Source organism: Salvelinus namaycush, chromosome 18 (genome assembly GCF_016432855.1).
Source record: "Salvelinus namaycush isolate Seneca chromosome 18, SaNama_1.0, whole genome shotgun sequence".
NCBI lineage: Eukaryota > Metazoa > Chordata > Actinopteri > Salmoniformes > Salmonidae > Salvelinus > Salvelinus namaycush.
In genome coordinates this window covers 547,196-569,539 of record NC_052324.1, presented here as the reverse complement: position 1 = coordinate 569,539, position 22,344 = coordinate 547,196, and the positions used below count along the sequence as shown (strand labels likewise).

Sequence of the window (22,344 nt, the reverse complement as noted above, 5' to 3'; positions counted from 1 at the left end):
CATAGGACACACCACAGGACCCACCATAGGACACACCATAGGACCCACCACAGGACACACCATAGGACACACCACAGGACCCATCATAGGACACACCATAGGACACACCATAGGACACACCACAGGACACACCATAGGACACACCATAGGAACCACCATAGGACACACTAGGACACACCATAGGAACCACCATAGGACACACCATAGGACACACCATAGGACCCACCATAGGACACACCATAGGACACACCACAGGACCCACCATAGGACACACCATAGGACCCACCATAGGACACACCACAGGAACCACCATAGGATATGCCATAGGACACAGCATAGGTCATACCATAGGACACCACAGGGTGACATTATGTCACTGCAGCATATCACTGCAGAACCCCGCTGCTCGCCACCATTTTGCTGTCTCATCTGCTTGTGATAAATGAGCGATACCAGTTTTTCCCTTCTGTTTCACTTTCCCTGTCACGTTGAATGTACACGCTGTGACACTTCCTCGATCACAAGGCTTGACCTTCTCTATTGAAGAATCTCTTTGTCTTTTGATCATTGTTTTTAGGAAGCGTTAAAACTCGCCCCCCTTCCCCCGGCCAGATAATGGGCGACATGGTGAATACAGAGTGCTCAGCATTGATTCCAACTACCCGACGCTGACCTTTTCTAATCTTGCAACGGTTTGATGGGAGCCTCAGCCTAATCGATGGCCTATTGCCATGTGAGAGTAGCCTACTACCATGGCTCTCTCCCTGACGTGTCTAGTGTGCCCTGGCCTCTACCTGGAAGCTACTGTAGCGTTTCCACTATGAGACACACTGCCGAAGAAGCCTGAATAATTTAAACATTTACCCTTTAATAGCCATCACTGAAAAGACTGATCAGTTGAATTTGCTCTCATTAAACCCATCTCATCTAATGGGCTAGTTAAGGGAGCGGGATGAAACAGCAATCACAAGAGTCTACAGTTCCCTGAGGGAGGAATTCATCAATGCAACATAAATGTTTTACTGGGTCTACCTACGTGCAGATTGTATGGCACCTAGCGTTACTGTTTAACATGCACCATTGATGTTTCTCACAGAGCCAGTCAGCCAGCACAGAACATGAAATCACTGCAGCCTTGACCCGTGGTGCACCTCAAGGTCTCTTCCTCTCCATTCATTACTGGGAACAAAAACCACAGAGAGGCATTATTAATGCATACACAGCATTAGCAGTACACTCTAGCCTTGACTCCTTTGGTTGTGTGTTTTCCTCCTACAACTCAGAGCTCTCTCTCGCTCTCTAAACAGAAATGGATTTGCTTGGTGTGTTAGTTTACTGAGTGAACACACACTTGATCAATTTAGGTCATGTATGTACTGATCCTGTATTGTGCCTTATTAGATTGGGGAGCTGGTAATGGACAGGCAGCTGTGTCATGACTGTGTCCCTGTGACCCTCTGGTCGACAGGTGACATTCCTGGGTCACATTGGGAACAAGGTGACGGCACCTAGCAGTTTCAAGAGCCAAGATACAAGGGGAAGAAAGGGAGCAATCGCTTTGTTCAGACCAGAATCATTACATGCTGACCACACTGCTCACGTTGCAATTTTTTTTTGCACATACATGTTATTCAATCATTGTACCCACACTGCACGGGCGCGTCAACGAGCGTCTGCGTAGCCAGGCGCTAAAATAGGATTTGGTTCTATTTGTGATGCTTAATGCGCTACAAGTCCCGTACTCTCCCATTACCTCATTGGTTTTTAGGAGCATATACCCACGTATATGCTCCTAAAAGATGAACTGAGATCCACACTCCAGTTGGTAGTGGTAATGCACCTTAAAGTTGGTTGCCAACTGCCATATAAAGTCCAAAGAAGAAGCCTGAAGGAGGAGAGATTACTAGAAAACAAACTTTTACCCTTTCATCTGTAGATTAGTTGTCAGAGTAGAGGACCTTGTGCATTTCAGGTAAAATAACAACCCAATGTTTATATCCCAGGACAAATTGGCTAACAACAGCAAGCAAGCTAGCTAAATTGACATACATGTTTGCTCATCGACCTGTCCCCAAATTAATATAGTTGGTTCAGAGTTCGTTTTGATATTTCAACCTGCGTGTCATGATCGCGTCTGGTGTGGGTGGACAAAATCAACATGCGCACGATGGCGCACACGCGAGAGCAGTCTGGTCAGCATGTTAGTGCTAATCTGTGTTGCACCATCTCAGCTGGTGGTAGGGCTGTTCAGGTGGAGGGGCTGGAGGTGGTGGCCTAATTGACTGTTTGTTGGGAACGTGTGGGTGGGATGTGTGTTGCTAGCATTGTCATTGGAGTTAGGCTATTTGTTATTGTGTGTGTGTGTCAACACTGTAGCCTACAGTCACTGTTTGATGGCCTGATTTGGGTTCCATTATATTGCTGGCAGGGGTTGCTTTCAGAGACACAACACTGGCACCAACTGCTTGTGGCCTATCACAAACCATCTGCACCAGCCTCACTCTATTTATTTTTTCCCCCCATCTATATTTAACCAGGTAGGCCAGTTGAGAACTCACTTACAACTGCGACCTGGCTCTAACCACACACTCACAGCAAAAACACAACACCGACACAGTGGAGGGTGTGGCAATGTCGTAATGGAGCTGCTGTTGGCATATTATTGATTTCATCATTTGAAAGGATTTCTATTATGACTGATATCTCCAATCTCTGGCCAGTGAGCATGCTCATTGGAACGCAGCTGGAGCTTGGAGTTAATTAACAGACTGCCTCTTCTGTTGTTGGACACATTCACCGCTTATTAGAACACATTGGTTGTTGGTGGAGATGTCCTAGTGAAAGCTCAGTACAGAGATGTTTTAAATCATGTTGTAAGCTCCTCCAGACGTGTGTTAGACAATAGCTCAAACTGAGCCTCCGTAGCCCAACAGAGACAGCAGGCAGGGCTCCTGTGGTAATACCTCTGACATTGGACTGCTACTGTAGTTTTAGCCTTCATATTAGATGTGGCCTCCTGTTGAGGTTCCCTGGTGTGCTTCTGAGAGTTCCTAAAAATATGATTTTCTTTCACAAGAGTTACCAGAATTCTGCTTTTAACAACCATCATGCTGTATGATTCAGTGCAATATGCCTATCACATTATTCAAAATATCAGAATTTGTTAAAAAAAAAAATATATATATATATATATAAAAAAACATTTATTGCACAACGCAATAAAAAATTGCGCTATGCATGCCAACGTATTAGGCAAGAATTAAGAGCAGGCAAAGTGATTATTTTAAGTGAAAATTATATCAATCGTATTAACATTGCAACATTTGATGTATTGTACAGTCACCGTGGTTGTCTGAAGCGTAATATAGAGTTCACAGCTGGCGATGCCTCATTGCGATTTGGTTATTCCCCATCATTTGCAACAATGTCAACGAGCGACAAAACCATCTTTCGTTTGCTGTACCTCAAACTGTTTTGATTACCAGCTGAGATACATTTTTATGAGGTACTTTACACCTGGCTCAGACTTTGTCTGGGCAGTGTCTTAACATCATCCTAAAACCTATTCTGAGCTGTACGTTATTTTAGTCTTAAAACAGGGTTTAACAGGATTCCTAGGACCTTTTCTGAGATGCTTTGTGGATACGGGCCAAGACCTGCATTGATCGGACTAGCTTCTCCGATACTGACCTCCCTGAAGTGCAATATAACCCTACACTATTACTTCCTATAAGCCCTGCTTGTGGTGTGTGTGTGTGTGTGTGTGTGTGTGTGTGTGTGTGTGTGTGTGTGTGTGTGTGTGTGTGTGTGTGTGTGTGTGTGTGTGTGTGTGTGTGTGTGTGTGTGTGTGTATATATGAGAGAAAGAGAGAAAGATAGCGAGAGAGAACTGAGATAAGGAATGAGTTTGGTATATTTCTGTGATGTATTTCTGTGCTGTGTGTCTGGGTGTGCATGTGTCTGTGAGAATGCATGTCGGTGTGTACAGATAAGAAATAAGCTCAACCTTGTCTACTTTTGAAGGTGAAATGAAATGAGCAGCCTGTGTGCTTCTATGTGTAAACCTATTGATAGAAAGATGTGTTACGGCCAGAGTGTCTGTGTATATGGCGGTATGTTAACTACGTACACTACCGTTCAAACGTTTGGGGTCACTTAGAAATGTCCTTGTTTTTGATAGAAGTCCTTGTTTTTGAAAGAAAAGCAAAAAAATGTTGTCCATTAAAATAACATCAAATTGATCATAAATACAGTGTAGACATAGTTAATGTTGTAAATTACTATTGTAGCTGGAAATGGCTGATTTTTTATTTATTTTATTTTTTTTAAATTTTATCCCCTTTTCTCCCCAATTTTCGTGGTATCCAATCGCTAGTAATTACTATCTTGTCTCATCGCTACAACTCCCGTACGGGCTCGGGAGAGACGAAGGCCGAAAGCCATGCGTCCTCCGAAACACAACCCAACCAAGCCGCACTGCTTCTTAACACAGCGCGCCTCCAACCCGGAAGCCAGCCGCACCAATGTGTCGGAGGAAACACCGTGCACCTGGCCCCCTTGGTTAGCGCGCACTGCGCCCGGCCCGCCACAGGAGTCGCTGGAGCGCGATGAGACAAGGATATCCCTACCGGCCAAACCCTCCCTAACCCGGACGACGCTAGCCCAATTGTGCGTCGCCCCACGGACCTCCCGGTCGCGGCCGGCTGCGACAGAGCCTGGGCGCGAACCCAGAGACTCTGGTGGCCCTAGACCACTGCGCCACCCGGGAGGCCCTGGAAATGGCTGATTTTTAATTGAATATCTACATAGGCGTACAGAGGCCCATTATCAACAACCATCACTCCTGTGTTCCAACGGCACGTTGTGTTAGCTAATCCAAGTTTATAATTTTAAAAGGCTAATTGATCATAAGAGACTCTGGGATGCTGGCCTTCTAGGTCAATTTGATGTTATTTTAATGGACCAAAAATGTGCTTTTCTTTCAAAAACAAGGACATTTCTAAGTGACCCCAAATGTTTGAATGTGTACCAGGGTTTCCGTTAAGAAAATATGGTGCCAGACATTTGACCAGCAGCATTTTAATCTACCGGACATTTATGAAATGTACCGGACCCATATGCATTGATTGCGTAACCTGATTAGGGCGTCCATTCACGGTTCTCAGAATGACAGAAATCACATTTAGTTTATGGTAATTCGTCTTAAAAGAAAAGGAGAACCGCACACTCTAGGATTAGTTTATGGTAATTCGTCTTAAAAGAAAAGGAGAACCGCACACTTCAGATGCAATAATTTTATAACCAACGTTTCGACAACCAAGCTGTCTTCATCAGGGTATAATGACAAACACTGCAGGTGACTAATTTATAGAGTTTTAAAGGACAAACACAGTTGTCTGTAATCATGGTCGGCTGTTGCTTGATTTCTACTGGTTGGTTTAGATATATAAATAAAACCTCTATTTTGTCCCTTTGATATATCGGCATCAAACATGCTTCTACACCTGCATTGCTTGCTGTTTGGGGTTTTAGGCTGGGTTTCTGTACAGCACTTTGAGATATCAGCTGATGTAAGAAGGGCTATATAAATACATTTGATTTGATTTGATTTGAAACATGTCACCCTCCCTAGGAGAGGGGGTGACCTTGACGATTTATTGTTAAAATGAGAGGCCAACTGGATCTATAATTTAGAGACCCTTGCTCCCTTCGGTCTCAACGTAGACTTTGATCTGAAGCCATTCTTGTGATTATTGTGTTTTTGCTATCCATTGTAAATAATGTTTGTAGGATTATTTAGCCAAAATGTATCAATCATATGTATCTATCATATGTCCGATCATATGTTATCCATTCATGCTTTTGAATATTTTCTATTTATATCTCTAAATCAACCAATAAAATCAAGTCACCACCGGCCATGATTACAGACACCTGTGTGTTTCCTTTCAAACTATAGAAACTAGTGACCTGCACTGTTTGTCAGCTTGGCTGTCAAAACGTTGGTTATAAATAATTGCATCTAAACTCCTAGAGTGTGCAGCGCTCCTTTTCTTTTTCAAGTGTTCTACTCTGCTAGTCAGCACCTCACCTAACCAGGTGTTCTACTCTGCTAGCCAGCACCTCACCTAACCAGGTGTTCTACTCTGCTAGCCAGCACCTCACCTAACCAGGTGTTCTACTCTGCTAGCCAGCACCTCACCTAACCAGGTGTTCTACTCTGCTAGCCAGCACCTCACCTAACCAGGTGTTCTACTCTGCTAGCCAGCACCTCACCTAACCAGGTGTTCTACTCTGCTAGCCAGCACCTCACCTAACCAGGTGTTCTACTCTGCTAGCCAGCACCTCACCTAACCAGGTGTTCTACTCTGCTAGCCAGCACCTCACCTAACCAGGTGTTCTACTCTGCTAGCCAGCACCTCACCTAACCAGGTGTTGTACTCTGCTAGCCAGCACCTCACCTAACCAGGTGTTCTACTCTGCTAGCCAGCACCTCACCTAACTAGGTGTTCTACTCTGCTAGCCAGCACCTCACCTAACCAGGTGTTCTACTCTGCTAGCCAGCACCTCACCTAACCAGGTGTTTTACTCTGCTAGCCAGCACCTCACCTAACCAGGTGTTCTACTCCGCTAGCCAGCACCTCACCTAACCAGGTGTTCTACTCTGCTAGCCAGCACCTCACCTAACCAGGTGTTCTACTCCGCTAGCCAGCACCTCACCTAACCAGGTGTTCTACTCTGCTAGCCAGCACCTCACCTAACCATGTGTTCTACTCTGCTAGCCAGCACCTCACCTAACCAGGTTTTCTACTCTGCTAGCCAGCACTTCACCTAACCAGGTGTTCTACTCTGCTAGCCAGCACCTCACCTAACCAAGTGTTCTACTCTGCTAGCCAGCGCCTCACCTAACCAGGTGTTCTACTCTGCTAGCCAGCACCTCACCTAACCAGGTGTTCTACTCTGCTAGCCAGCACCTCACCTAACCAGGTGTTCTACTCTGCTAGCCAGCACCTCACCTAACCAGGTGTTCTACTCTGCTAGCCAGCACCTCACCTAACCAGGTGTTCTACTCTGCTAGCCAGCACCTCACCTAACCAGGTGTTCTACTCTGCTAGCCAGCACCTCACCTAACCAGGTGTTCTACTCTGCTAGCCAGCACCTCACCTAACCAGGTGTTGTACTCTGCTAGCCAGCACCTCACCTAACCAGGTGTTCTACTCTGCTAGCCAGCACCTCACCTAACTAGGTGTTCTACTCTGCTAGCCAGCACCTCACCTAACCAGGTGTTCTACTCTGCTAGCCAGCACCTCACCTAACCAGGTGTTTTACTCTGCTAGCCAGCACCTCACCTAACCAGGTGTTCTACTCCGCTAGCCAGCACCTCACCTAACCAGGTGTTTTACTCTGCTAGCCAGCACCTCACCTAACCAGGTGTTTTACTCTGCTAGCCAGCACCTCACCTAACCAGGTGTTCTACTCCGCTAGCCAGCACCTCACCTAACCAGGTGTTCTACTCTGCTAGCCAGCACCTCACCTAACCAGGTGTTCTACTCTGCTAGCCAGCACCTCACCTAACCAAGTGTTCTACTCTGCTAGCCAGCACCTCACCTAACCAGGTGTTCTACTCTGCTAGCCAGCACCTCACCTAACCAGGTGTTCTACTCTGCTAGTCAGCACCTCACCTAACCAGGTGTTCTACTCTGCTAGCCAGCACCTCACCTAACCATGTGTTCTATATTGCTAGCCAGCACCTCACCTAACCAGGTGTTCTACTCTGCTAGCCAGCACCTCACCTAACCAGGTGTTCTACTCTGCTAGCCAGCGCCTCACCTAACCAGGTGTTCTACTCTGCTAGCCAGCACCTCACCTAACCAGGTGTGCGTTACTTCCACCTCCAAATTTATCTTAACAGAGCATGCAACTCGGATGCAACGGCGTATGTCATTCTTACCAAATTCCAATGAGCAATTTGAAGATGTTAGAATACACATGCGGCACGTCAATAAGGCTAGGGGAAGCTTTCCCTAAAGTAAATTTAATTAAATTGCCAAAATTATATAGCCTAATAATATAATTATATAGACAGCTTGCTCCTGTCTATACAGAAATATATATAATCATTAAAAATAGGCCACTACACCAGAAAGCAGGATTTGGCCAAAGAGGATCATTAGCTTCTTTTTTTTTTTTTTTTGCATATCCTACTGTCGGAAGGGCCCGCAATTTGGGCAGAGCACACGGCAAATAAAACAGATGATTGTTGACTTATGACTGTAGTGAAAAGATGAGAGACCCAGCCAGGCATATTGAAATATTTTAGAATACAATCTCTGAAAAATAGTTTGGAAAACAAATGGCTATTTCTGTAAAGACAAGACAACGAAAATAATCCAATCTGTCTTTTAGTTATCAAAATTCTCAACTGAATTGAGTGAAAAGTAGCCTCTTATTGGCACCAGCAGAAAACATCGGCCATATTCGGCCATATAGATTTTACTGAGTTACAGTTCATACTGTTTGAGGAAATCAGTCAATTGAAATACATTCATTAGGCCCTAATCTATGGAGTACACATGACTGGGAATACATATATGCATCTGTTGGTCACAGATAATGGGCCTCACAATGTGCCTCAGGATTTCATTACGGTATTTCAGTGCATTCAATTTTCCATCAATAAAATGCTATTTTGTTCATTGTCCATAGCTTCTGCCTGGACATACCATAACCCCACCGCCACAATGGGGCACTCTGTTCACAACATTGATATTGGCAAACCACTTGCTTACACAACGCCATACACATGGTCTGTGGTTGTGAGGCCGGTTGGACGTACTGCCAAATTCTTTAAAATGACGTTGGAGGCGGCTTATGTTAGAGAAATTCATATTCAGTTCTCTGGCAACAGCTCTGGTGACCATTCCTACAGTCAGCATGCCACTTGAATGGCGAATGGGAAGCGAGCTACAATTAGCAGTTGAGAAATGAACATTTTAGCTTTTTTTTTTTTAATCATAGCCATTGTTTTGTCCCCATGCGATTGCCTTTAGAATTGTTGCGCAATGATTAGGCTTATTAAAGCACGTTTCACTCCAGCAGCAACCAAATAGCTGTTTCAGCTGTATCAGCAGCTCTCACGCTACATTGACTGGTATTTACATCAATGAATAGGATAAAATGCATTATTTCACAATGGGATTTTTTTTCTTCTGACAATTGGCCTATACCAATTTTATTAATCGGCTTTTCCGTTTTTTTTATCGGCCAGAAGCCGGCTATTACAGGCTAATGGAAACTCTGTGTGTACATCTACACTATATATACAAAAGTATGTGGACACCCCTTCAAATTCCTGGATGCGGCTATTTCAGCCACACCCGTTGCTGACAGGTCCATAAAATCAAGCAGACAGCCATGCAATCTCCATAGACAAACATTGGCAGTAGAATGGCCTTACTGAGGAGCTCAGTGACTTTCAATGTGGCATCGTCAAAGGATGCCACCTTTCCAACAAGTCAGTTCATCAGATTTCTGCCCTGCTAGAGCTGCCCCGGTCAACTGTAAGTGCTGTTATTGTGAAGTGGAAACATCTAGGAGCAACTACTGCTCAGCCGCGAAGTGGTAGACCACACAAGCTCACAGAACGGGACCGCCGAGTGCTGAAGTGTGTAGGGCGTTGAAATCGTCTGTCCTTGGCTGCAACACTCACTACTGAGTTCCAAACTTCCTCTGGAAGTCGTTGCACACTAACTTAAGATCACCATGCGCAATGTCAAGCGTCGGCTGGAGTGGTGTAAAGCTCGCCACCATTGAACTCTGGAGCAGTGGAAACGTGTTCTCTGGAGTGATGAATCACGCTTCACCATATGGCAGTCCGACGGACAAATCTGGTTTTGGCGGATGCAAGGAGAACGCTACCTGTCAACGGTAGTGCCAACTAATAAACACTAGTGCCAACTGCAAAGTTTGGTGGAGGAGGAATAATGGTTTGGGGCTATTTTTCATGGTTTTGGCTAGGCCCCTTAGTTCCAGTGAAGATAAATCTTAACGCTACAGCATACAATGACATTCTAGACAATTATGTGCTTCCAAGTTTGTTGCAACAGTTTGGGGAAGGCCCTTTCCTGTTTCAGCATGACAATGCCCCAATGCACAAAGCGAGGTCCATACAGAAATGGTTTGTCGAGATCGGTGTGGAAGAACTTGACTGGCCTGCACAGAGCCCTAATTTTGACCCCATCGAACACCTTTGTGATGAATTGGAACGCAGAAAGGGAGCCAGGCCTAATCGCCCAACATCAGTGCCCAACGTCACTAATGCTCTTGTGGCTGAATGGAAGAAAGTCCCTGCAGCAATGTTCCAACATCTAGTGGAAAGCCTTCCCAGAAGAGTGGAGGATGTTATAGCAGCAAAGTGGGGACCGACTCCATATTAATGACCATGATTTTGGAATAAGATGTTTGATGAGCAGGTGTCATGTAGTGTATCTGCTGAAGTAGTACTGTTGGTAGAGCTTACATTTTGAGAGAGACTACTGTGAGTGTTGAATAAGATTAGCTAGCGCATAAACACACATACACACCCCCCCCACACACACACACACACTCAGCCACACTAGTAATAAATAGGGTCTCGGTACAGCCCTGGGGGGTTTGTCAAAGGGCCAGGCTGACTGGGGAGGGGGACAGATGCCCAGGGTATTAGGACCTAAATCTGCTAATAAAGAGCACTCTAACAGTTGGTCCCTCACACACATGCTCACACACACACACACATCCTGTAATCCTGTAAACTTCCTGTCAAACCCCACTGACTAGGAGCCCTACTCTTTGCTACGTGTGTGTGTGTGTGTGTGTGTGTGTGTGTGTGTGTGTGTGTGTGTGTGTGTGTGTGTGTGTGTGTGTGTGTGTGTGTGTGTGTGTGTGTAGCACAATCTACCAGTATGTATGTGTATATATTTTCTTTGCATCATTTTCCCTCTTCCTCTTAAGCATAAAAATATTAATATTTAAAAGTACTTCAAACAAGCAGTCATTAAATATTAAAATGTTCGAACACAAGAAAAGCTTTTATCATAGCTCCGCTCTGTTCTCCTTCTGTCTCTCTAGTCTCGCTCTCTCTTTCTTTCTCTCATTCTCACACACACATGCAGAGACACACACAAAATCCACCCTGGGGTAAGAACGACAAACCTTTCTTGTCAATCAACACATGTTCTGTATCATGAGCACATTGTAGCTGAAAACAGAGGAGCCAAAGAGGCAGGAAGGAAGGTTCAATAATTTAGGTTGTTTTATTTTCACACTAAACAGAGGTTGAGAAACATTGGTTGTCATTTATTACAAGATGCATTGCGTTAGTCAGGTTAGACGCTGTATTGTAGTTAAAGTGTCTTTGGTAACAGTGGTGTTTATCCTCAATTTGGCCTCTCTATATATAGGGAGAAAGCAAGGCTAGGCGAGGCAGTAAGGTGATTAAGCATGCTCTTTTGCCTTTCCTTTGTGACTGTGTAATACGTTTGAAGGCAAATCTGTGGAGCCTCACAGATGCTCTCTCCTCGCTTCTCCTCTCTGAGAACTGAAGGGTGTGCTAATCGCTTGAGCTGCAGCTCTAAGTGGTTGCTGATGTGTTTTCAGAAAATATCCAGTTAAGTGTGAATAGAAATGTGTCGTAATGGTAAATGCTCTCTCTCTCTCCTTATTCTCCAACTTCTCCCTGCTAGTGGGATAACCGACCTGTTGAGCAGCGAATGCTCATATGTGTGTGTGTTCAAGTGCGTGTGTGTTCAAGCGTCTGTGTGTGCATGTGTGGCCTACATGGTGTGTTTTGACTGCTGAGATTAATGGCAGAGAGATAATTATTTTAAGGCGGTGTGGTGCATCGATTCTCTCATCTTTCACCGTCGCTCTTTGATTTTTGCATTTATGCACATGCTTGTTTTTGCAATATTTGAATGCCCTCTGAAGGGTATAGGTTTTTAAATACTTACATGTAGGGCAGGAGGGGGGACAAATAAAATAAATAAAGGGGATGTCAATTATTAGATTTTTTTGTCTCTTGTTGGTTCTCTCTCTCTGTCATTGCTTGGCTCTCAGAGGGGAATGAAAGAGCAGTTATATGGTAAATCTAATCAAAGAGAAAAGTACTTTAAAATGTCTGTTGTTCCCTGGGGCAGAAGGTCTCCGAGCCTGTCTCTCTGCTCCTACGGCAAGCAGCCCAAACTCAGCCTCAGCCGCCACTAGATGCAATTAATATCGAGCGGCGGGCACACTGGCCCTCGTTCCCATCCTATAATAACAGTGTTAGAACAAAGGTTAATGCTTTGAATCTAATCTCTGTCCTCATATGTTTCAATGGAGTTGTGATGCAGGCTCAGGGGAAGCAGAGAGAGGGGGACGAGGGCAGAGAGAGATTGGTAATCAACAGCGGCTTGGACGGAAGTGAAATTAATTACGGGTCTCCATAAATTCAATGTCATGTCTCATTTTCCCTAATCCCCTCCCCTTTTCCCCTTCCCTACTGGTGCTTGCGGAGAGGCTGGAGAGAGGCTGGAGAGAGGCTTGAGCACACTAATGAAAAGACCTCTTAGATGCTAATCACAAATTATCCTCCGTGTCACTTTTGGAAGCTGCTAGCTACTGCAGTCAGAGTATCCTCAGTGGGAAGGGAGTAGCCCAGACTGGCTGCAGGTTAGCCTCTTAGAATTACATATCCAGTGCCTTCAGAAAGTATTCATAAAACAAGATGGCACGGTTGCCTCGCTTCAAGTCCTTAGGAAACTATGCAGTAATTAGTTTTTTAAAGTATTACTTCTTACGTTGTTAGCCCAGAAAATCTTAAGTGTTATTACATACAGCCAGGAAGAACTATTGGATATAAGAGCGACGTCGACTTACCAACATTACGACCAGAAATACGACTTTCCCGAAGTGGATCCTTTGTTCGGACCTCCACCCTGGACATTGGATCTAATCCCAGAGGCCGATCCAAAACAACGTTGTTGCCGCAGGAGAGGCAGACGGAGGGGCCTCCTGGTCAGACTTAGAAGGCGAGCACAACACCCACCGCTTCCGAGTATATTAGTCGCAAATGTCCAGTCTCTAGACAACAAGGTGGACGAAATTAGGGCACAAGTTGCCTTCCAGAGAGACATCAGAGATTGTAACATTCTCTGTTTCACAGAAACATGGCTCACTCGGGATATGTTGTCAGAGTCGGTACAGCCACCGGGTTTCTTCATGCATTGCGCCGACAGAAACAAACATCTCTCTGGTAAGAAGAAGGGCGGGGGTGTATGCCTCATGATTATCGACTCATGGTCCTTTTGTTCACCTGATCTAGAATTTCTTACAATGAAATGCCGACCGCATCTCCCAAGAGAATTCTCTTCGATTATAGTCACAGCCGTGTATATCCCCCCAAGCAGATACCTCGACGGCCCTGAAAGAACTTCACTGGACTCTATGTAAACTGGAAACCATATATCCTGAGGCTGCATTTATTGTAGCTGGGGATTTTAACAAAGCTAATTTGATAACAAGGCTACCTAAATTCTACCAACACATTGACTGTAGTACCCGCTCGAGCAAAACACTAGACCACTGCAACTCTAAATTCTGCGATGCATACAAGGCCCTCCCCCGCCCTCACTTCGGGAAATCCGACCACAACTCCATCTTGCTAGTACCGTCCTATAGGCAGAAACTCAAACTGGATGTAGCCATGACTAGAATCATTCAATGCTGGTCTGACCAATCGGAATCCACGCTTCAAGATTGTTTTGATCACGTGGACTGGAAAATGTTCCGGGAAGCCTCAGACAATAACATTGATTTATACGCCAACTCGGTGAGTGAGTTTATTAGGAAGTGCATTGGAGATGTTGTACCCACTGTGACTACTAAAACCTACCCCTACCAGAAACCGTGTATAGACGGCGGCATTCGCGCAAAACTGAAAGCGTGACCCACCGCATTCAACCATGGAAAGAGGTCGGGGAATATGGCCGAATATAAACAGTGTAGTTATTCCCTCCGCAAGGCAATCAAACAAGGGAAATGTCGGTATAGGGACAAAATGGAGTCGCAATTCAACGGCCCAGAAACGAAACGTATATGGCAGGGTCTACAGGCAATTAAGGACTACAAAAAGAAAACCAGCCACGTCACGGACACTGACGTCTTGCTTCCAGACAAACTAAACACCTTCTTTGCCCACTTTGAGGATAATACAGTGCCACCGACGCGGCCCGCTACCAAGGACTGCGGGCACCCCCTCTCCGTGGCCGACGTGAGTAAAACATTTAAACGCATTAACCCTCGCAAGGCTGCTGGCCCAGACGGCATCCCTAGCCGCGTTCTCAGAGCATGCGCAGACCAGCTGGCTGGTGTGTTTACGAACATATTCAATCGCTCCCTATTCTAGTCTGCTGTCCCCACATGCTTCAAGATGGCCACCATTGTTCCTGTACCGAAGAAGGTAAAGATAACTGAACTAACTTCACTCACTTCTGTCATCATGAAGTGCTTTTAGTGAATAGTCAAGGATCATATCACCTCCACCTCACCTGCCACACTAGACCTACTTCAGTTTGCATACCGCCCCAATAGGTCCACAGACGATGCAATCGCCATCACACTGCCCACTGCCCTAACCCATCTGGACAAGAGGAATACCTATATAAGAATGCTGTTCATTGACTACAGCTCAGCATTCAACACCATAGTCCCCTCCAAGCTCATCATTAAGTTTACGGCCCTGGGTCTCAACCCCGCCCTGTGCAATTGGGTCCTGGACTTTTTGACGGGCCGCCCCCAGGTGGTGAACCGTAGGAAACAATATCTCCACTTTGCTGATCCTCAACACAGGGGCCCCACAAGTGTGCGTGCTCAGCCCCCTCCTGTACTCCCTGTTCACCCATGACTGCGTGCCCATGCACGCCTCCAACTCAATCATCAAGTTTGCAGACACAACAGTAGTGGGCTTGATTACCAACAACGACGAGACAGCCTACAGGGAGGAGGTGAGGGCACTTGGAGTGTGGTGTCAGGAAAACAACCTCTCACTTAACGTCAACAAAACAAAGGAGATGATTGTGGACTTCAGGAAACAGCAGAGGGAGCACCCCCCTATCCACATCAACGGGACAGCAGTGGAGAAGGTGGAACGGTGTACACATCACGGACAAACTGAAATGGTCCACCCTCACAGACAGCATGGCGAAGACGGCGCAATAGCGCCTCTTCAAACTCAGGAGGCTGAAGAAATTTGGCTTGTCACCTAAAACACTCACAAACCTTTACAGATGCACAATCGAGAGCATCCTGTCGGGCTGTATCACCGCCTGGTACGGCAACTGCATCGCCCTCATCCGCAAGGCTCTCCAGAGGGTAATGCGGTCTGCAAAACGCATCACCGGAGGCAAACTACCTGCCCTCAGGACACCTACAGCAGCCAATGTCATAGGAAGACCTAAAGATCATCAAGGACAACAACCACCCGAGCCACTGCCTGTTCACCCCGCTATCATCCAGAAGGTGAGGTCAGTACAGGTGCATCAAAGCTGGGACCGAGAGACTGAAAAACAGCTTCTATCTCAAGGCCATCAGACTGTTAAAAAGCCATCACTAACATAGAGAGGCTGCTGCCAACATACAGACCGAAATCCCTGGCCACTTTAATAAATGGATTTAATAAAGGTATCACTAGTCACTTTAAATAATGCCACTTTAATAATGTTTACATGTACTACATTACTCATCTCATATGTGTATACTGTATTTCATACCATCTATTACATCTTGCCTATGCCGCACGGCCATCGCTCATCCATATATTTATATTGACATATTCTTATTCTATCCCTTTAAGTTAGTTGTAAAAGGTAGTTGTTGCGAATTTGTTAGATTACTTGTTAGATATTACTGCATATTACCTTCAGAACTAGAAGCACAAGCATTTCGCTACACTCGCATTAACATCTGCTAACCATGTGTATGTGACAAATAACATTTGATTTGATACCCCTTGACTTATTCCACATTTTGTTGTTACAGCCTGAATTCAAAATTGATTTAAAAAAATTATCTACACACAATACCCCATAAAGTGAAGAAAGTGAAAACATGTTTTTAGAAATGTTTGCTAATTTATTGAAAATGAAATGCTCTCATTTACACTACCGTTCAAAAGTTTGGGGTCACTTAGAAATGTTCTTGTTTTTGAAAGAAATTTTTAAAAATTGTCCATTAAAATAACATCAAATTGATCAAAAATACAATGTAGACATTGTTAATGTTGTAAATGACTATTGTAGCTGGAAACGGCTGATTTTTTAATGGAATATCTACATAGGCGTACAGAGGCCCATTATCAGCAACCATCACACCGTGCTTCACGTTAGGGATGGTGTTAGATGGGCTATGAGCTGTGCCTGGTGTTCTCCAGACACAGAGCTTTGCATTCAGGCCAAAGAACAACATTTTGGTCTCATCAGACCACAGAATATTTTTCCTTATGCTCTGTCTTTCACGTGCCTTTTTGCAAACTCCAGGCGTGCTGTCATGTGACTTTGTCTCAGGAGTGGCTTCCGTCTGGCCACTCTCTCATAAAGCCCAGATTGGTGAAGTGCTGTAGAAACTTCCTTCTGGCAGGTTTTCCCATCTCTGTAGTTCTGTCAGTGTCACGCCCTGACCTTAGAGAACATTTTTATGTCTCTATTTGATTTGGTCAGGGTGTGATTTGGGATGGGCATTCTATGTTTTTGTTTTCTATGATTTTGTATTTCTATGTTTTGGCCGGGTATGGTTCTCAATCAGGGACAGCTGTCTATCGTTATCTCTGATTGGGAACCATACTTAGGTAGCCCTTTTTTCCTCCTTTCAGTGTGGGAAGTTGTCTTTGTTTGTTGGCACTATAGCCTTACCTCTCTTGGGTACGTGAGACGTTAGCGTCCCACCTCTTCAACAGCCAGTGAAACTGCTGGGCACCAAATTTAAATACAGAAATACTCATTATAAAAATTCAGAAAACAAAACATATTTTACATAGGTTTAAAGATGAACTTCTTGTGAATCCAACCACGGTGTCAGATTTTAAAAATGCTTTACGGCGAAAGCATACCTTACGATTATTTGAGAACATAGCCCAGCAGACAAATCATTACAAACAGTAACCAGCCAAGTAGAAGAGTTACACAAGTCAGAAATAGAGATAAAATTAATCCCTTACCTTTGATGATCTTCATATGGTTGCACTCAGCAGACATTCATTTACTCAATAAATGTTCCTTTTGTTCGATAAAGTGTCTTTATATCCAAAAACCTCCATTTGTTTGCGCGTTTTCTTCAGTAATCCACAGGCTCAAACACAGTCAAAACAGACAGACAAAAAATCCAAATTGTATCCGTAAAGTTCATAGAAACATGTCAAACGAGGTTTATATTCAATCCTCAGGTTGTTTTTAGCCTAAATAATCGATAATATTTCAACCGGACAATAACGTCGTCAATATGAAAGGTAAACAAGAAAGGCACTCTCTCAGTCTCGCGCATGAAAAAGCTCTGTGACACTTTAGGGTCCACTCATTCAGACTGCTCTTACTTCCTCATTTTTCAGAATACAAGCCTGAAACAATTTCTAAAGACTGTTGACATCTAGTGGAAGGCATAGAAACTGCAATTTGAGTCCTAAGTCAATGGATACTGTAATGGTATTGAATAGAAAACTACAAAACCAAAAACCTACTACCTGAATGGATTTTTCTCAGGTTTTCGCCTGCCAAATCAGTTCTGTTATACTCACAGACACTATTTTAACAGTTTTGGAAACTTTAGAGTGTTTTCTATCCGAATCTACCAGTTATATGCATATCATATCTTCTGGGCCCGAGAAGCAGGCAGTTTAATTTGGGCATGCATTTCATACAAAATTCTGAATGCTGCCCCCTACCCTAGAGAAGTTAAACTTCACGGTCGTGTTTGTATTGTTTATTGTTTTTGTCGGCGTCATCACCGAATAAAAGGAATATGTACGCTCACCACGCTGCGCTTTGGTCTAGTTCTTTCGACGGCCGTGACAGTCAGAGCAGTCATTTGGTTCTTGGTCACCTCCCTGACCAAGGTCCTTCTTGCACAGTTGCTCAGTTTGGTCGGACCAGCTCTAGGCAGAGTCTGGGTAGTTCCATATTTTTTCCATTTCCCAATGATGGAGACCACTGTGCTCTTGGAAACTTTTAACACTCTAGGAATTGTTTTATACCCTTGCTCCGATATACAGTACCAGGCAAAAGTTTTTCTTTATTTTTACTATTTTCTACATTGTAGAATAATAGTGAAGACATCAAAACTATGAAATAACACATATGGAATCATGTAGTAACCAAAAAAGTGTTCAACAAATCAAAATATATTTTATATTTGGGCCTCCAGGGTGGCGCAGTGGTCTAAGGCAGGCACTGCATCGCAGTGCTAGCTGTGCCACCAGAGACTCTGGGTTCGAGCGTCATCCGGGTTAGGGAGGGTTTGGCCGGCAGGCATATCCTTGTCTCATCGCACACTAGTGACTCCCGTGGTGGGCCGGGTGCAGTGCACGCTGACCAGGTTGCTAGGTGTACGGTGTTTCCTCTGACACATTGGTGCGGCTGGCTTCTGGGTTGGATGCGCGCTGTGTTAAGAAGCGGTGCGGCTGGGTTGGGTTGTGTTTCGGAGGATGCATGGCTCTCGACCTTCGCCTCTCCCGAGTCCGTACGGGAGTTGCAGCGATGAGACAAGACAGTAACTACTAACAATTGGATACCATGAAAAAGGGGGTAAATAATTTTTATTTATTTGAGATTCTTCAAAGTAGAAGATTTTGATATGTTTAACGCTTTTTTGGTTACTACATGATTCCATATGTGTTATTTCATAGTTTTGATGTCTTCACAATTGTTCTACAATGTAGAAAATAGTTTAAAAAATAATGAAAATCCCTTGAATGAGTAGGTGTGTCCAAACTTGTGACTGGTACTGTGTGCCTCATCACAATTCTATCTTGGAGATCTACAGACAGTTCTTTGGACTTCATGGTATAGTTTCTGCTCTGACATGCACTGTCAACTGTGGGACCTTTATAATGACAGGTGTGTTTCTTTCTAAATCATGTCTAAACAATTGAATTGGCCGCAAGTAGACTGTAATCAAGTTGTAGTGAGGATGATCAAAGGAAATCGGATGCTCCTGAGCTCAATTTGGAGTGTCATAGCAAAGGGGTGTGAATATTTATGTAAATTAGACATTTCTGTATTTAATTTTCAATACATTTGCAAACATTTCCAAAAACATGTTTACACTTTGTCATTATGGGGTATTGTGTGTAGATGGGTGAAAAAAAAATATTTAATCAATTTTGAATTCAGGCTGTAACACAACAATATGTGGAATAGGTAAATGGGTATGAATACTTTCTGAACGCACTGTACATACATATATTACACATAGCCTCTTAGAAAATTCACAAATCAACCTGATTGGAGGTACACAACATAATCCCCGCCTCTTGTCATGAGCTGTTACCGAGAACCACATACCAGAGTTTTTACAGTGTTATTAGCAATTGAGTTTTCTGAGTAGTTTCCATTAGACTTAAAATATGTCAGCTTGACTAAGTTTGTAGGTGCAACAGTTTTTATTAAATGTATAATTTAACATGCACATTTACGTCCTTTAAGAACCAATGATGTGCCAATCCCTCAGCCATAGTTATAACAGGCAATATCTGCTCTGCTCCATTCAGAATCACTAGAAGCTGCAGACAAGGCGATCCAATTTCCGCTTTGCTATTCTTATTATCCATGGAACCCCTGGCCCAGGCAATTCATCAATCGAAGGATATAACACTAATTTCTGATCACTTCATCTCATTATACGCAGACAATATTTTACTATATCTAGACAATGTATCTCAATCGCTCCCAAACGCATTGAAGGTCATAGATAAATTAATCTGATAAATTAAAATGACGAAATTAATCTAACCAAATCAGCCCTACTGCCACTCAAGACCCCGATGGAGGATGGAGTTTAAATATTTGGGAGTAGATATATTTCCTTCCTAAGATAAAACGATTGCCAGACACTTTAACAGCACACTCAAATCAATTCGTTCCGACCTCAGTACATGGAATAATATCCCAGTTGGTTTAACTGGCAGAATATCTACTGTCAAAATGTATATATTGCCACGGCCAAATTTCTATAGTTCAGTGCTTCCCATGGCTCTCCCTTCTGGCTATTGGGATAAAATTCATTGTGCGGTTTCAAAATGTATATAGAAATGTAAACAATCGCAGATAAAATGAACAAATTTATAGAGGGAAAGACATAAGATCCATACCAAACTTTAAATTGTATTTCCAGGCAATAGCATTTCATCCTAAATCTCTATGTTTGTCCTGTACAACCACGGTCCTTCCGCATGGTGCTGAAATTCATACTTTTAATAAAAACTTTTATTGATTACAACCCCCAACTTTTTTTCGAATTTGTGTTGCTCAACTCAGCTCGAATACACTTGTTCCAATTGGACCTCAGCTTGCGTAGTACGTCAAGGCCAGTACGTCTCCAGTTCAGCAACACAAATTAGGGAAAAGTCAGTAGTTGTATTTGATCAAATGTGTTATTAAAAGTATGAAGTTCAGCACCACGCGGAAGGACCGCAGTTGTACAGGACAAACATAGGTACTGTTAAGAATTTTCAGAATTTAAATTTTTATCTACTGATGGTGACTCAATGTTGTTGCTAGCAAATCACACGACCAATTATCAAAACTCAACTCTGCCTTGAAATAAGAGAACGGAGTTGAGCATTCCTCAGCTATTTAGAAGGGAACACTTTAGTGTAACTTTTGCATTGTTTATATCATCCCAGATCTGCGGGTGGATTTAATGATTTGGCTGGAGTAGGCTGTGAGCTGGGCTGCAGTGCTTACTCAGGGCATGGAGCTGAGCTGAGCAGAGCTGGGTTCTGTTCAGTTTTGTACAAGGATTTGTCTCAGATCAGCCTTGGGACACAAACATAGTCGGAGACAGACAGATAGAGACAGACAGATAGAGACAGACAGATAGAGACAGACAGACAGAGACAGATAGACAGACAGGCCAGGAAACAGCTCTGTCTCTACAGGCTACACATAGACAGGGGAGAGGCTGCTGTCACTGGAAACCTATTGGTGAAATATTGTTTCTCTTTATTATACTATTGGTTTTGGGTAATGGACATTTGTTTTGCCCCCCCCACACACACACATACACACAAAATCAATTTCTTAAATGTTCCCAAACATTGTAGAGTGTCAGTAACAGATATGGCTGTGGCCACATGATCTGTGCCTTTCACTGCTGTTAAATCACACTTCAACCACCATGTGACTGACTGGCTATCTGGGAGCAGTGGGAACAAACTGGTGGAAGAGGAGGAATTCTACTCGAGGGCTCCACACTATTGAAAGGCCCAGATGTCGACAAATAGGCCATGGCAGATTCAGGGTGGTAGTACACGTACTGTATGTCATTATAGCAAAACTGTGAAAAATAACATGGAGAGTCTGGATTATTTATGGCTATCCTTTTATGATGCTATAAAGTAAGTCCATTATGTAGGCTAGCTCTCTCTCCCTCTCGAAGCTCTTTCAACGGAATCTAATAGAAATCCCTTTACTCTACACTTGTGCGCAGACGATACCCACTGCAAACCAAAACCATTTGTGTGAATAGAAAACAATGGCATGCTCTTGAGAAATGCAACCGATGAGTGTGTACTGTATCATGTGCGTTTATGTCAAATGTATAATCCAATTAACAAGTACAGGAAACACAGTCATCGCTCTATTATGGGAATACAAAGGAGAGTGGTGCCATGTACTCTGAAAACTGCTCATGTGAAAAAAAATGCAAGTGGTGTTAAATGAGTGTGTCTGGTAATGTGTTTGTTTGCAGCCCGATGCTGTGAAGCTAGACTGCAGTAGTGACTTCTCACTTTCAATTCAATTTCAATTTAAGGGCTTTATTGACATAGGAAACACATGTTTACATTGCCAAAGCAAGTAAACAGATAAATAAACAATACAAAATATACAGTAAACATTACACTCACAAAAGTTCCAAAAGAATAAAGACATTTCAAATGCCATATTATGTCTATATACAGTGTTGTAATGATGTGCAAATAGTTAAAGTACAAAAGGGAAAATAAATCAACATAAATATAGGTTGTATTTACAATGTTTTTTGTTCTTCACTGGTTGTCCTTTTCTTGTGGCAACAGGTCACAAATCTTGCTGCTGTGATTGCATACTGTGGTATTTCA

At 43.6% G+C, this 22,344-nt stretch overlaps 1 protein-coding gene across 1 annotated transcript in view; it reads left to right on the top strand.

Annotated features, from left to right (window-relative positions):
• LOC120062977 (tetratricopeptide repeat protein 28-like) overlaps positions 1-22,344 on the top strand; it is a 243,632-nt gene that overhangs the window by 94,440 nt on the left and 126,848 nt on the right. The gene's annotated exons all lie outside the window — the stretch shown is intronic.